At 41.6% G+C, this 11,751-nt stretch overlaps 1 long non-coding RNA gene across 1 annotated transcript; it reads left to right on the top strand.

The window, feature by feature from the left end:
* Positions 1 to 261: 261 nt before the first annotated feature.
* LOC119788266 lies at positions 262 to 7,349 on the top strand. The gene is made up of 3 exons (XR_005281441.1): positions 262 to 383; positions 775 to 845; positions 6,783 to 7,349. It is a non-coding gene; the product is annotated as an uncharacterized LOC119788266 (long non-coding RNA).
* The last annotated feature ends 4,402 nt before the right edge of the window (positions 7,350 to 11,751 follow it).

Here is an 11,751-nt window from a genome sequence, read left to right on the forward strand (position 1 = left end):
TGAAAACTTTCTGCAAAATGCAGTTTTTTTATAGTCCTTTTTAAGATCTGAAATTTGGCAAAACCGGACGACCCAACACAAACATCTGCTCTGCCACACATCCCACTGTAAATCCTGTAAAGTTGTGACATTTGCAGCATTTCTTTTCCATGAAACAGAAGCTCATTGTTGTTCTGGTTCCACATCCTGAGCTGATGAAATCAGCAGCTGTAAGCTGCGTGTTCCTGTGACTGCTAAGGCTGTGCCATGCTGGCAGCTCAAGTGAAGCAAATCCAGTCTGTTCCAATTATGAATCAGAGCACTTTACTCCACTTAAGTGCATTACGCCCTAATCAGTGCATGGTTGTACTTGTTAGTGCATGACCGCTCATATTCATGCAAAGGTAAGAGCTTCTGGTAAATTAAGTCTAATTTCTCTATTAAAGGAATTTTCTTATTCACGAGGAAAGTGGTGTTTACGCTTAAAAAGAGTACATGTGTCTGTTTTCTTCCCTATTTAACCTACTCAGAGGCATTTATGCATTCGAATGCATGTTGCTCCACTACAGCATAATGCCTGCTTTTCTTCATAAACTAAAGTTTCTCTAAAAGTCTGCTGCATCAAGCCCAGAGCTGTTAGAGGCAGATCCAAGTTTAGAGACGTGAAAACTGGAACATTTTGTCCAGGAATTAAACTTTTTTTTTAGTTGGATCAAGTTTTGGAGAGTTTGGACGGCTAGTGAGCACCTTGACCTTGTTCCTGTGTTGCTAAACCATTTTTTTTTTTTTTTTCAGTTCTGGCAGGAGGCGTACAGCTGATGGAAGTGAGGAAATGACCATAAAAGGATTTGCTTCAGCAGCTCTGGGTAGGTGGTATTTCATCGCTGTGAAATCCACGTAAATGACAGAAGCCAGAGTTTTTACAGCAGATTATTGTTCACTTCATCACATGCTGCATTTTCTCCAAAGCACAACCCCAACATGCTCAGTATGTATGGAAACCCACATCACGCTTTGCTCCCAGTAAGTGATTGTAGTTGAGGATGCAGGTCATTTTGGAAAACCTCATTGCAGCATTATTGTTGAAGCACATTCTGCAAAACTGCAGTTTCAGCTACATAAGCTCTTCTATGATAAAGCTTCATATGTGCATCAGCTATTCACACACTTCCTTTACACCAGTTCACTGGGGAATTTGTTCCATGCTCTCCAGTCTTAAGGCATGTCTTTTTTTGTGCCTTTTTTTAAAGCTGCCCTTATAGAGTTGTCCATCCATTCATTTAAAACTAATTGGTACTTGGCAACGTTCCTCACATTCTTTAGAAAGACTCAGAGGTTCAGCCACAAAGATTTACCTGTCTATTATCTAGCAATCAGATAACAGATTTGTCACCTAATGGGTGTAGGTGAGGTGGAGCTGCAGATGGAGGGAATCTAAAAAAGACCTCTTACATTTAAAATTTCAGTAAACAACTAATACAGAAGCTCTGGCAATAAGTCAAAACAACACAGTTTGTGATACTGGATTCATAAGATGAAACCATTTTATATATCATATATATTTAATATAATAATCCCCAACAATAATAATAATGTTTCCTTAAACAAAGTCCTCTACAGTGTGGAATAATTCAGTTTGGATTATAATGATCAAATATAGTGGAAAACATCTTCACCCTGAAACATGGCAGTGGCAGTATCATGCTCAGTGAAAAGTAGTTATACTAATGCAAGGCTCAATTTTTAGGTTATTTTGTAATCCATAAATCTCCTTGTATTGTACTTCTGAATTGAGCTTTATTTGTAATAGGGGAGTGGCAGCCTAGTGGTTAAGGCATAGGGCTTTGAATCCAGAGGTTGTGAGCTTGATCTCACACAGACTGCCACTCTGGGTCCCTGAGCAAGACCCTTAACCCTCACACTGCTCCCCGGGCACTGCACAATGGCAGCCCACTGTTACCGAAGGGGATGGGTTAAATGCAGAGAATTCATTTCGTTGCTCTGTTCTTGTGACAGTGGAATGATAATAAAGTAAATTCTATTTATGTTGGTCCAGCACATAGAATCCCAATACACGCACCAGTGTTTTGAGCTGTAACATCATTAAAAAATGCTTAAATGATTATGTGGCTTGATGGTTGCATGTTAAGCTGCATTTACTAGAACACTTTTTTTCCATTGACTGTAAGGGCGCATTCACCGGTCAAGGGATTCGGTCAGTTGACACAGTTTGCTCTCACATAGATATTTACGCCAACATGCAGTTGCAACAGATTACTTTGAGGCGATCACTCCAGGTTTTCATTGATCAGGCAGAATAAATAGAATGAAGAAGAAAGTCTATCGTTACCTTCGTGATAAAATTCAGACATTAGATTTAGTTTCTTTAGATTTGTGCTTTTGCTTTGTTTTTCCACTTCTTTTTCTACTCAATTTCATGGGTCTAATGTCACATCCTCTCTTCCTGCTTTTGGTACACCGGTCCAGGGTGCATTCACGCTGCATGGGAACCACTTCAGGGTCCGGAAGAACCATTCTGAGACCGGAACAAGTTCCCCTTCCAGGATCCTGCTTTCTGACCTGGTACTGTTGAAAGCATTATAAAGCTTAGTGTGAAAGCATTTTAAATCACAAATGGCTCTCAGACATATTCTATATTTGCTCATTCTAGTCCAAAATACCTGATACTAGTTGTGCGGTCATATTTCTTTTATAGCCACAGGAAATAACAGTAAATTTCGCTGAAGGACCTCAGATAACCTGACAGCAACCCCTGAAAATTTTGCCTGTTGTGCCACATCACCACTGCAGGCTAGTTGGGGGCAAAATGCCAACAATAAGTTTTCAGGTACAATTTGGATAACCAAGATAGATTTTTTCATTATAGTTGGAGAACCTTAAAGATAGGCAGATTTTTTTTTTTTTAAATCAAAAATTAAATATAAAGAGAACATGGTTACTAACAATAAAATGTTCAATACTTGAAACTATAAAAAAAGGGTTTAATGCAAAATTAATCACATCTTTCACAAATTTCAAATATTATACAGGAATATGGCTTTTTATTATATATTTGGTGAGGAGTCCAGCTTTCCAGTGACGGCAGAGCTGATCTCAGATTCTTTGCTTATAATTATTCACCTGTTCTTTGGGAACTAGCCCCAGATTTTCTTTGACAAGCACTTGACTTAAAAGTTATGATCTTTCAGCCACCTTGTCACCTTGTGACACTCTGCTCTATTGTGCTGAAAAATCCGTAGATCATTACTAAACGATTCCCACTGGAAGAAGTTTCTTGAATTTCTCTTTTTGGTATCATTGGGCAGATCTGGAAGGAAGCTTATTGCTTTAAGGAGAAGAAATTCAACACATGGTTTGAATCAGGATGCTTCACTACTAAGCATAACAAAAGAGTTCTGGTAGCTCTCACTGTAACAAGTGAGTCCCCAGATGTCCCAAAAAATACAACAGAGCATCCATCAGGGAATGACGCTGTGCAAAAGTGTTTTGCCATTCACTTAGATGTTGTTTGGGGATTTTTGACCAAAGAGGCACCTTTACTTCCACTTTTGTCACAAGCTTATTGTGTAGACGTCCTTACCTGACACTGCATATTTCCCCATTCCACTCTGCTGCCTGGTCAGAGCGAGTTATAGTCACGCTGGAAATTCTTGGATGGCATGAAATTTATTTTTTCTGCAAAAGAAATTCACAATTTGACGTTAACTATGATGAAGCAGACATTTATACCAGTGTTTGTGGATCTAAGCAGGAATATCTTTCATCCACTTTCTAATAAAAACTAAAAAGTGAAGGTAGATGATGCTATTTTTATTTTATTTATGAAGATGAAACATGACCAGCACAAAAAGACCTGGATTCAAAGTCTATCCAGCTCTCTCTTTAGTAGCTCGGTTGCTAATCAGGAACATTTTTAATGAATAGTCCTCTGATTCTATAAATGTGTCACGTCCTGTCCAATTGCGTAATGACACAACAATAAGCAACATTATTTTGGTGGCCCCACATGAAGTACAACACCCCATCCAGCCCAACCGTCTAATGAACTATACAGTTATTAACATAGTAATTAAAAGTACCAACGTCTGCTTTGCTATTGGTGTCGTGTTTAAACCGTCATGTTGAAATCTGCCATGCGTTGTGGTATAAATACGGTCCGATCAGTCAACCCAGTATCAGGTGGGTTTAGGAGGAATTTTTCAAACCACTACATCTGCAAAGAGACGTCCCAGTCGACATTAGCATAAGGGGCCACCCAGGTGTCAATGATGGGGCCCCTAAGCAACAGCAGTCTCTGCTTACCAATAGTTACGCCATTGGTCCTGTCATCTTTTTTTTTTTTTTTACAGTGTCCTGTCTGGCAATGTGGCAATAAGAATAATTGTCTTGATGCCAAAAAGAGCCCAACAGATTTTACTTTCACAAGTGGAGCAGTAGGGCAATTGCCATATTGCTCCACTTGTTTCATGCATATAAATTGCTTTATTATAATTATGCAGGGAGTTTTACAGTTTATATGGACACTGCAATGTAAATAGAGCAGAAAAACAGAAGAAGAAAAGGAAAAAAGAAAGAAAAAAAGAGAAAAGATGAAAGAAAGAAGAGATAGAAAGGAGACAATGACAAAACATTTTCAGTCTGCTTCATCACCTGCAACAAGATGTAAAAAGAACAGCACAACCAAAAGACACGGTACGAGACATACAATAAAGCAACACCTTGAAACTATCGCTAAAGTAATATTATTAAGTCTGACATGTACTCTGTGTTACCTGACATCTAATCACCAAAATATACTGAAAACAAGCCTTTTAAAATCAAACATTTGCTTTGCAGAGAATCATTCTGCTTCTGATCTATCTGCATGGTATTGTGAAAGAAAAGGACGCTGAAAAACAAACAAAAGTTCCTTTTAAAACGTCATTGCATCAGTTGGAGAACATGTATGTAAATCCAGCAAAGTGTATGATATTTGACCATAAAAACTGCAAAGGTAACAATTTCAAAGTTTCAAGAACACCTCTGGAAACCTCTCAAACCAAAGGGTCATTTTCTGATGCTCTACTTATTCAGGACAACCTCAACCCTGCACTTATGTTAATCCATCCGTTGCAGTACCATGCAGCTGGTGCCTCTGGAACAGGCCTGAACTAAAGCAGATTTCCACTGATCTACAAACCCGGATGGCATATACAGAGTCTGAGCCGGGGGGGCCTCTTACGCAAGTTCAGCCAGCTGTGGCTGCCTGGGCTGTGCGTGCAGGGAATGTGTTTACATAACGCCCATTTGGGCTTTTTCACCTCACATAGCAGGTCCTAAATAAACTCGAAAGCAAGCAGGCTGAATCCTTTTTTATTTATGGTGCTTTTTTCACACAAAAAAAACAACAAACAAACAAAAATAAAAAGTCCTGACAATGAATGAAGCAGGTTATAGAAAACTGATTTCTTTCACCATATATTTGAAAACTGAATTTTTTGCATCAAATAATTGAGCTTTTGAAAATACTCCCTAGATATACAATAGGAAATGATTTAGCTGCAATTTTCTCCCTTGTTAAACTGTGCATGTTTGCCATTAAGCATATTTTTTTCCTCCCTTGGTTATCTTTAGATGAATGATGAACAAAACATATGCAAGGCAGCACTTTATTGTGGGGTTCAAAGTCTAGTTGGAGCTACTGTTGGAACAGAACAGTCGCTGTGTTCCATCCAGACTTTTTATTGCACAAACATTTAACTGGCCAGCCAAGTAAGATGACACAAAAACGGCGCCTACCGTTTACTCCTGCATGTCCCGCCATTTGGGAATTTTACTAGAGGCAGAGGATGTATGAAACTGTCACTTTAAAGGACTGAAACTTTCAAATGTAGTTTGGATAAAATACTTCTTTTTGACATTTGATTCACTTATAATTATAAAATTAAGTTTGGGGCTTTATGTGACTGAGCCTAAACAAACTAAGAATGATAAACACAGTAGTTCTTAAAATAAATTATCGAGAAACAATTGTGCAACATGTATATTTGTTCAGATTCCTGTTAATCTGACCAATCCAATAAAATCCAGTGCCGCTAACTGCCTTTGTATATCATTACAGGGTCCACTTGTGTGTTTTTTTTTTTACCTCAGGTTGAGCTATTCTTCATTAGGAAGAGGGGGAGGGAGAGATTTCAAGCAGCGTTGGGTTATAGCAGCAATAGCTTAAACTTTGAATATCTCTCAGGGCAATTATTAAATAGTTATCTGAAAATTAAGAGTCCAGAGCAGTTGCAAACTGACTAACATAACAGTTAGTTTCTGAGCGGTGATCAGAGAATCCAGGAGAAGTCTGGAGGAGCTGCAGGGATCCACAGCTCAGATGGTAGAATCTATTGATGCAATTAGCGATGCACTCCACAAATCTGGACATTATGGAGGAATTGGACAAAGGCTATTCATCCAACATGATCTGGCTTTGCAAAAAAATAAATGCTTAAGACATAAACAGAAACACCAAAACACTTGGGTATCTGGTCTGCAAAATATGTGCTCTATCTCTTCTTCCACTTAGTGTTATCAAATCAAATGAATTGATGACCCAATGAAATACTGGTTTATGGTTGTAACGTCACAAAAAGCTAATTAAGTTCCCAACAAAGAGCACCTTTGTAGTTTTGCTATGTAATAGTCTTTGTTGGTCCGCTGCTGCAGATAGATCAAAGTAACAGTTTCTCTAAGTAATGCAGCTTTCATGCATCTCTCAGAGCTCTGAGGTCTGTCCTGTTTTTTTTTTCCCTCAGGCAGGGAACCATGGCCTGATCTGCGCTAAGCCCTGGACTCTAAATCCCTCTCAGACGCTCAGTAATGCGCTCGGTGTGGGACCACACTGAGGTCATGTCACTCATCTGAGCCCAGACCACAGCTTGGTGTCTGACGGAGGGATCTTCTCCTACCCCCCCCTAATCATCCTCTTTCATTTCTTCCCTACCACTGACTCTCAGCTCGGGTCACTATCTAACCTTCCGCACTCATCCTCTCTGCTGCCAGGCGAGAGATTATCGATCAGCTGTTGGTAGAGTTGTCTTTTTCCAGCTTTTAATTAGGATTGAAGGAGCTTCAGCAGGACGACTAAATCTGTACATTTCATTTCATGTTGTCCCTGAGCATTTTCCCATCCATACATACAAAGTCACTTTTATTGAGGATGTGCAAATGTGAAATAACAATTTAAGAAATATGTTTCATAGCCACATTGGGAGGACCATACATTTTTACTTTTTAATGAAAACTAATATAACCAAGGAACATGCAAAAAGCATTCTTTAAACAATGTTTGTTTTATTAATAACAAAAATCTATCCAAAATAAACCTGTAACTATGTGAATAAATACATAAATACGCCCTCAGTTATTTTTCCAGTCCTGAAAACAAATGTCTTCATTTGTTAAAAATGTATTAAAGAAATTAAGTTAAAGACTTGCAGGTGTGATTTGGATCCCTGTTTGCATCGCAGTCCAGGTGTGTTGAAGAAACATCAGACCAGCACTCTATTAACACCAGGCCTAAATGTCAGTAGGATTTTCTGCTTCCTAAATGCCTTTTTAGGTCATTGAAGTCAGACCTATACCTCCTAGAAAGGTTAATTTTTGTCTCATCAGTCAAAAAAAATTTTTTTCCTAAACCCTTTTCAGTAATTTAACCTTCATGCAACGACTGTCTCCAGTCAAAGGCTTCTGTAGATCCGCTGTTAGACAACTACAACTCATCAAGGAAGCCCCTCTTAACATAAGTTACAGAAGTGTTTAATTTTCCTTTAAGTGAAGTATTTTTCAATAGCTTTAAATCCTCTGGGTGTACTGTGGGTCTTTGGAGTCCATTTTTGCCTGGTCTCTTTTTTACAGTTCAATCGTGAACTTTGACCTTAAAGGTATAGAGGTATTAGGTTCCCCTAATTGTCAATCATTCTGGTGATATGTTTACGTAATGCCGTCCTACGTGCTCGTCCCCAGTTAGCCATCTTTTTCTGCACATGCGCAGTTTCAGCCGCATATGTGTGTAGAGCTATGGTTTCAGACAGTGATTGAAGGTCACCTTTTTTACCACGGTTCTCTGAAAATGGCCAAAGGTTGTAACAGAAAAAGTGTCCATTAAGTGTATGAGGAGAAAAGAAAGGCCTCAGAAGAGGCAGGTATATCCCAGAATGCTTTGCACTGAAAGCATTGTGCAAAAATCAGTGATCTGTCCAAATAGTCAGTTAGCTGAGTTGCTATAAAGTCCCTGTTGTATGTGGACACAATAAGCTTGTATGAGCTATGAGAACAGCACATTTTAAACAGTGCATGCATGAGGAGAAAGGGGCTCGTACATGCACAAACGGAGATACCGGGTCTTTTAAAAAAATCCTCCAAGACCTTTAATTGAAGTAAATTAGTTCAGCAAAGCTTTAGCAATGCTTTTTTGTTGTTGCATGAATTGTTGATTTGCTATATGCAGAAAACAGCTGACTGTGGTTAATAAAAGACCAGTTCACATCTGATCTTAAGATAAGGGATGATTTGTTCTTTTTTTAAATATTAACACCTATCTCATACACGTAGACAAGTTCTATATGAGTAATTTCTTTATAATTCTAGATGTCAGAAGACAAATGCCTTTGCTCTTGAAAAGAAAAAGGGAAGAAATATGAGCTGTATGTTCTGCTCCTTGTCCTTGTCTTATCTTATTTTAACAGTGTGCCTTTGTATAGCTGTATTTTACTGCTTGGGGGGTCGTCTATGAGGCGATTGATGGACAATTAAAGTAAAATTCCCTGTTTGTGCCCAAAATAAAATGGCCAAAAAAGCTGATTCTGATTGTAGTGAAACTAAATCCAGCTTTAAAACTAAAATATATAATCAATCAAAACCGATAAATGAACAAGAGTTTTTTTTTGCATCATTTTTTTTCTTTCCTTGATAAATGAAATAATTAATTGAAAACTCTGTAATGGACTGGCAGCCTGTCGCTGTCCGTCTCTCACCCAATGATTACTGGAGACAGGCAGCAGCCCCTGGCTATTCTCTGTCAGTAAAATTTGTTCAATCAAATGAAAAATGTGCAACAGAGAAGCAAAACTAAATAAAGTCTGAAAGCGAGGAAGAATTTTTTTTACAGCTTTATAAAATGCCAAGCACATAAAACTAGCAATCGATTATGTGCTTTGATAAGAAATTATTAAAAATTACTTTAATGCTGGTAATATGACCTCAATAAATAAACCGATATCAGCAGAGTCCGTTAGCTGCTTCCACGTCTCACGTCTTGTTAGAACAGACCTTGGCTTGGAAGTCCCAGCTCAGTCCTGAGCTGCTTGAGGTTTCTCAGAGGGATCTTCAGGGTTTGGCTCAGAGGGTCGGCTCGGCAGGTTAGCTCTTCCAGAGCTTGCTCAGAGGAGGCACAGGTTTCCTGGAAGACAGAGATAATAGTTAGAATCCAGACTGGATTCAAAGTCATGGAGATACTCAGAGGATCTAGGCTTTAGCGCTGACCAACTGGAACAACACTGCGGCGTTGAGGCAAGGTCTGAAGACAGCATAAGTAGTGGATCCTCTGATGATCTTGACGAGCTGCAGCTGTGCAGGGAGCTCCCTCAGAGGATCCACGGCGGACTCTACTGGAGAAAGATGGGATTTCTCCAGCTCCCAACAGTACCCCCCCCCCTCAACGACCGCCCCTTGGCGGTCCGGAAGAGGTAGATGGGCGGGAACGCTCGAACTCCTCGATGAGTGCAGGATCGAGGATGTACGAGCCTGGGACCCACTGGCGATCATCCGGTCCGTAGCCCTCCCAGTCGACGAGGTACTGCCATCCGCGACCTCGTCGACGGGAGTCCACGTTGCGGCGCACTGTGAAGGCCGGATGGCCATCGACCTCCAGGGCGGGTGGTGGGGAGTCGGACGGTGGGCACAAAGAGCTCGAAGAAACAGGCTTGATCTGGGACACGTGGAATGTAGGGTGGATTCGGAGGGACTGAGGTAGTTGGAGACGAACAGCTGAGGGGTTGATGACTCGAGTGATCTTATAGGGTCCGATGAATCTTGGGGAGAGTTTTCGAGACATCCCCTTGAGGGGGATGTCTCGAGTGGAGAGCCATACCTCCTGGCCCTCAGAGTACTCGGGGGCGGGACGTCTCCTGGCGTCAGCGAAGCGTTTAACAGACACTGATGACTGGTTGAGTGTGGCGATGGTCTCCCTCCAAATCCTCTGGCAACGGCGGATGTGTTGATTGACGGACAGCACCGATATCTCTCTCTCATCTGCGGGAAAAAGAGGTGGTTGATACCCGAGACTGACCTGGAATGGAGATTGTCCAGTGGATGCAGATCTGAGGGAGTTATGGGCATATTCAATCCATGGGAGAAATTGGCTCCAATCCACGGGGTTGTTCGAAGTGAGGCAGCGAAGGGTGGATTCCAACTGTTGGTTCATGCGCGCGGTCTGACCATTCGATTGGGGGTGGTAACCTGAGGTGAGAGAGGGTTTGCAGCCGAGCGCAGAGCAGAATGCCTTCCATACCTGGGAGATGAATTGAGGACCTCTGTCCGAGAGGATCTCTTGGGGGATGCCGTGAAGCCGGAAAACATGTTTAATGAGGAGCTGAGCTGTCTGGAAGGCCGTGGGAAGCTTTCTGAGGGGAACAAGGTGGCAGGACTTCGAGAAGCGGTCAACAATGGTGAGTATAGTGGACATACCTCGAGAGACAGGGAGACCGTTGACAAAATCAATGGCGATATGGGACCAGGGACGCGAGGGAACAGGAAGTGGTTGAAGCAGGCCAGAAGGAGGTTGGTGTGAGGCTTTGTTACGGGCACATGTGGGGCAAGCCAACACATACTCCTTTACGTCCTTGTGGAGAGAGGGCCACCAGAAACGTCTGGAGATAAGAGCTACTGTTCTACTGACTCCAGGATGAGCAGAGAATTTGGCGGCATGCATCCACTGGATAAGACGGGACCTGACAGAAGATGGAACATATGTACGGTTAGATGGACCGTTACCTGGATCGGGTTCAGTGGCCAGGGCTGAGTTGATGAGGTCAGTTATCTCCCAGTTGACCACTCCCACTGTACATGAAGCTGGAAGGAAAGGTTCAGGTGTCTCGGGATGATCGACGGAGTAGAGACGAGAGAGAGAATCGGGCTTCACGTTCTTGGATCCGGGTCTGTAGGAGATAATTAGGTTGAACCGAGAAAAGAAGATTGACCACCTGGATTGGCGAGGATTAGCCTGTTTGGTGGACTGGATGTAAGCCAGGTTCTTGTGGTCTGTCCATACAAGAACCGGGTGCTCAGCTCCCTCCAGCCAGTGCCTCCATTCTTCCAACGCCAGTTTGATAGCCAGGAGCTCTCGGTCACCCACATCATAATTTTGTTCAGCGGAAGAAAGTCTACGGGAGAAGAAAGCACAAGGGTGTATCTTTTGGTCTGAATCGAGCCTCTGGGACAGGACAGCTCCTACACCAGAATCTGAAGCATCCACCTCTAGGATAAACTTTTTAGCAGGATCAGGTTGCATGAGGACAGGAGCTCTGGAAAACAAGGATTTTAGTTTCTCAAATGCTGCTTGAGCCTCGGGAGTCCACTGAAAAGTGCGTTTAACAGAAGTCAGGGAGGTTAATGGAAGGGCGGTCTGGCTGTAGTTTCTAATAAACCGACGATAGAAGTTAGCGAACCCTAGAAACCTCTGTAATTGTTTGCGGTTCTCTGGAACTGGCCAGTCTAAGACTGCTT

Source organism: Cyprinodon tularosa, unplaced genomic scaffold (assembly GCF_016077235.1).
Source record: "Cyprinodon tularosa strain WSP-4 unplaced genomic scaffold, ASM1607723v1 ctg313, whole genome shotgun sequence".
NCBI lineage: Eukaryota > Metazoa > Chordata > Actinopteri > Cyprinodontiformes > Cyprinodontidae > Cyprinodon > Cyprinodon tularosa.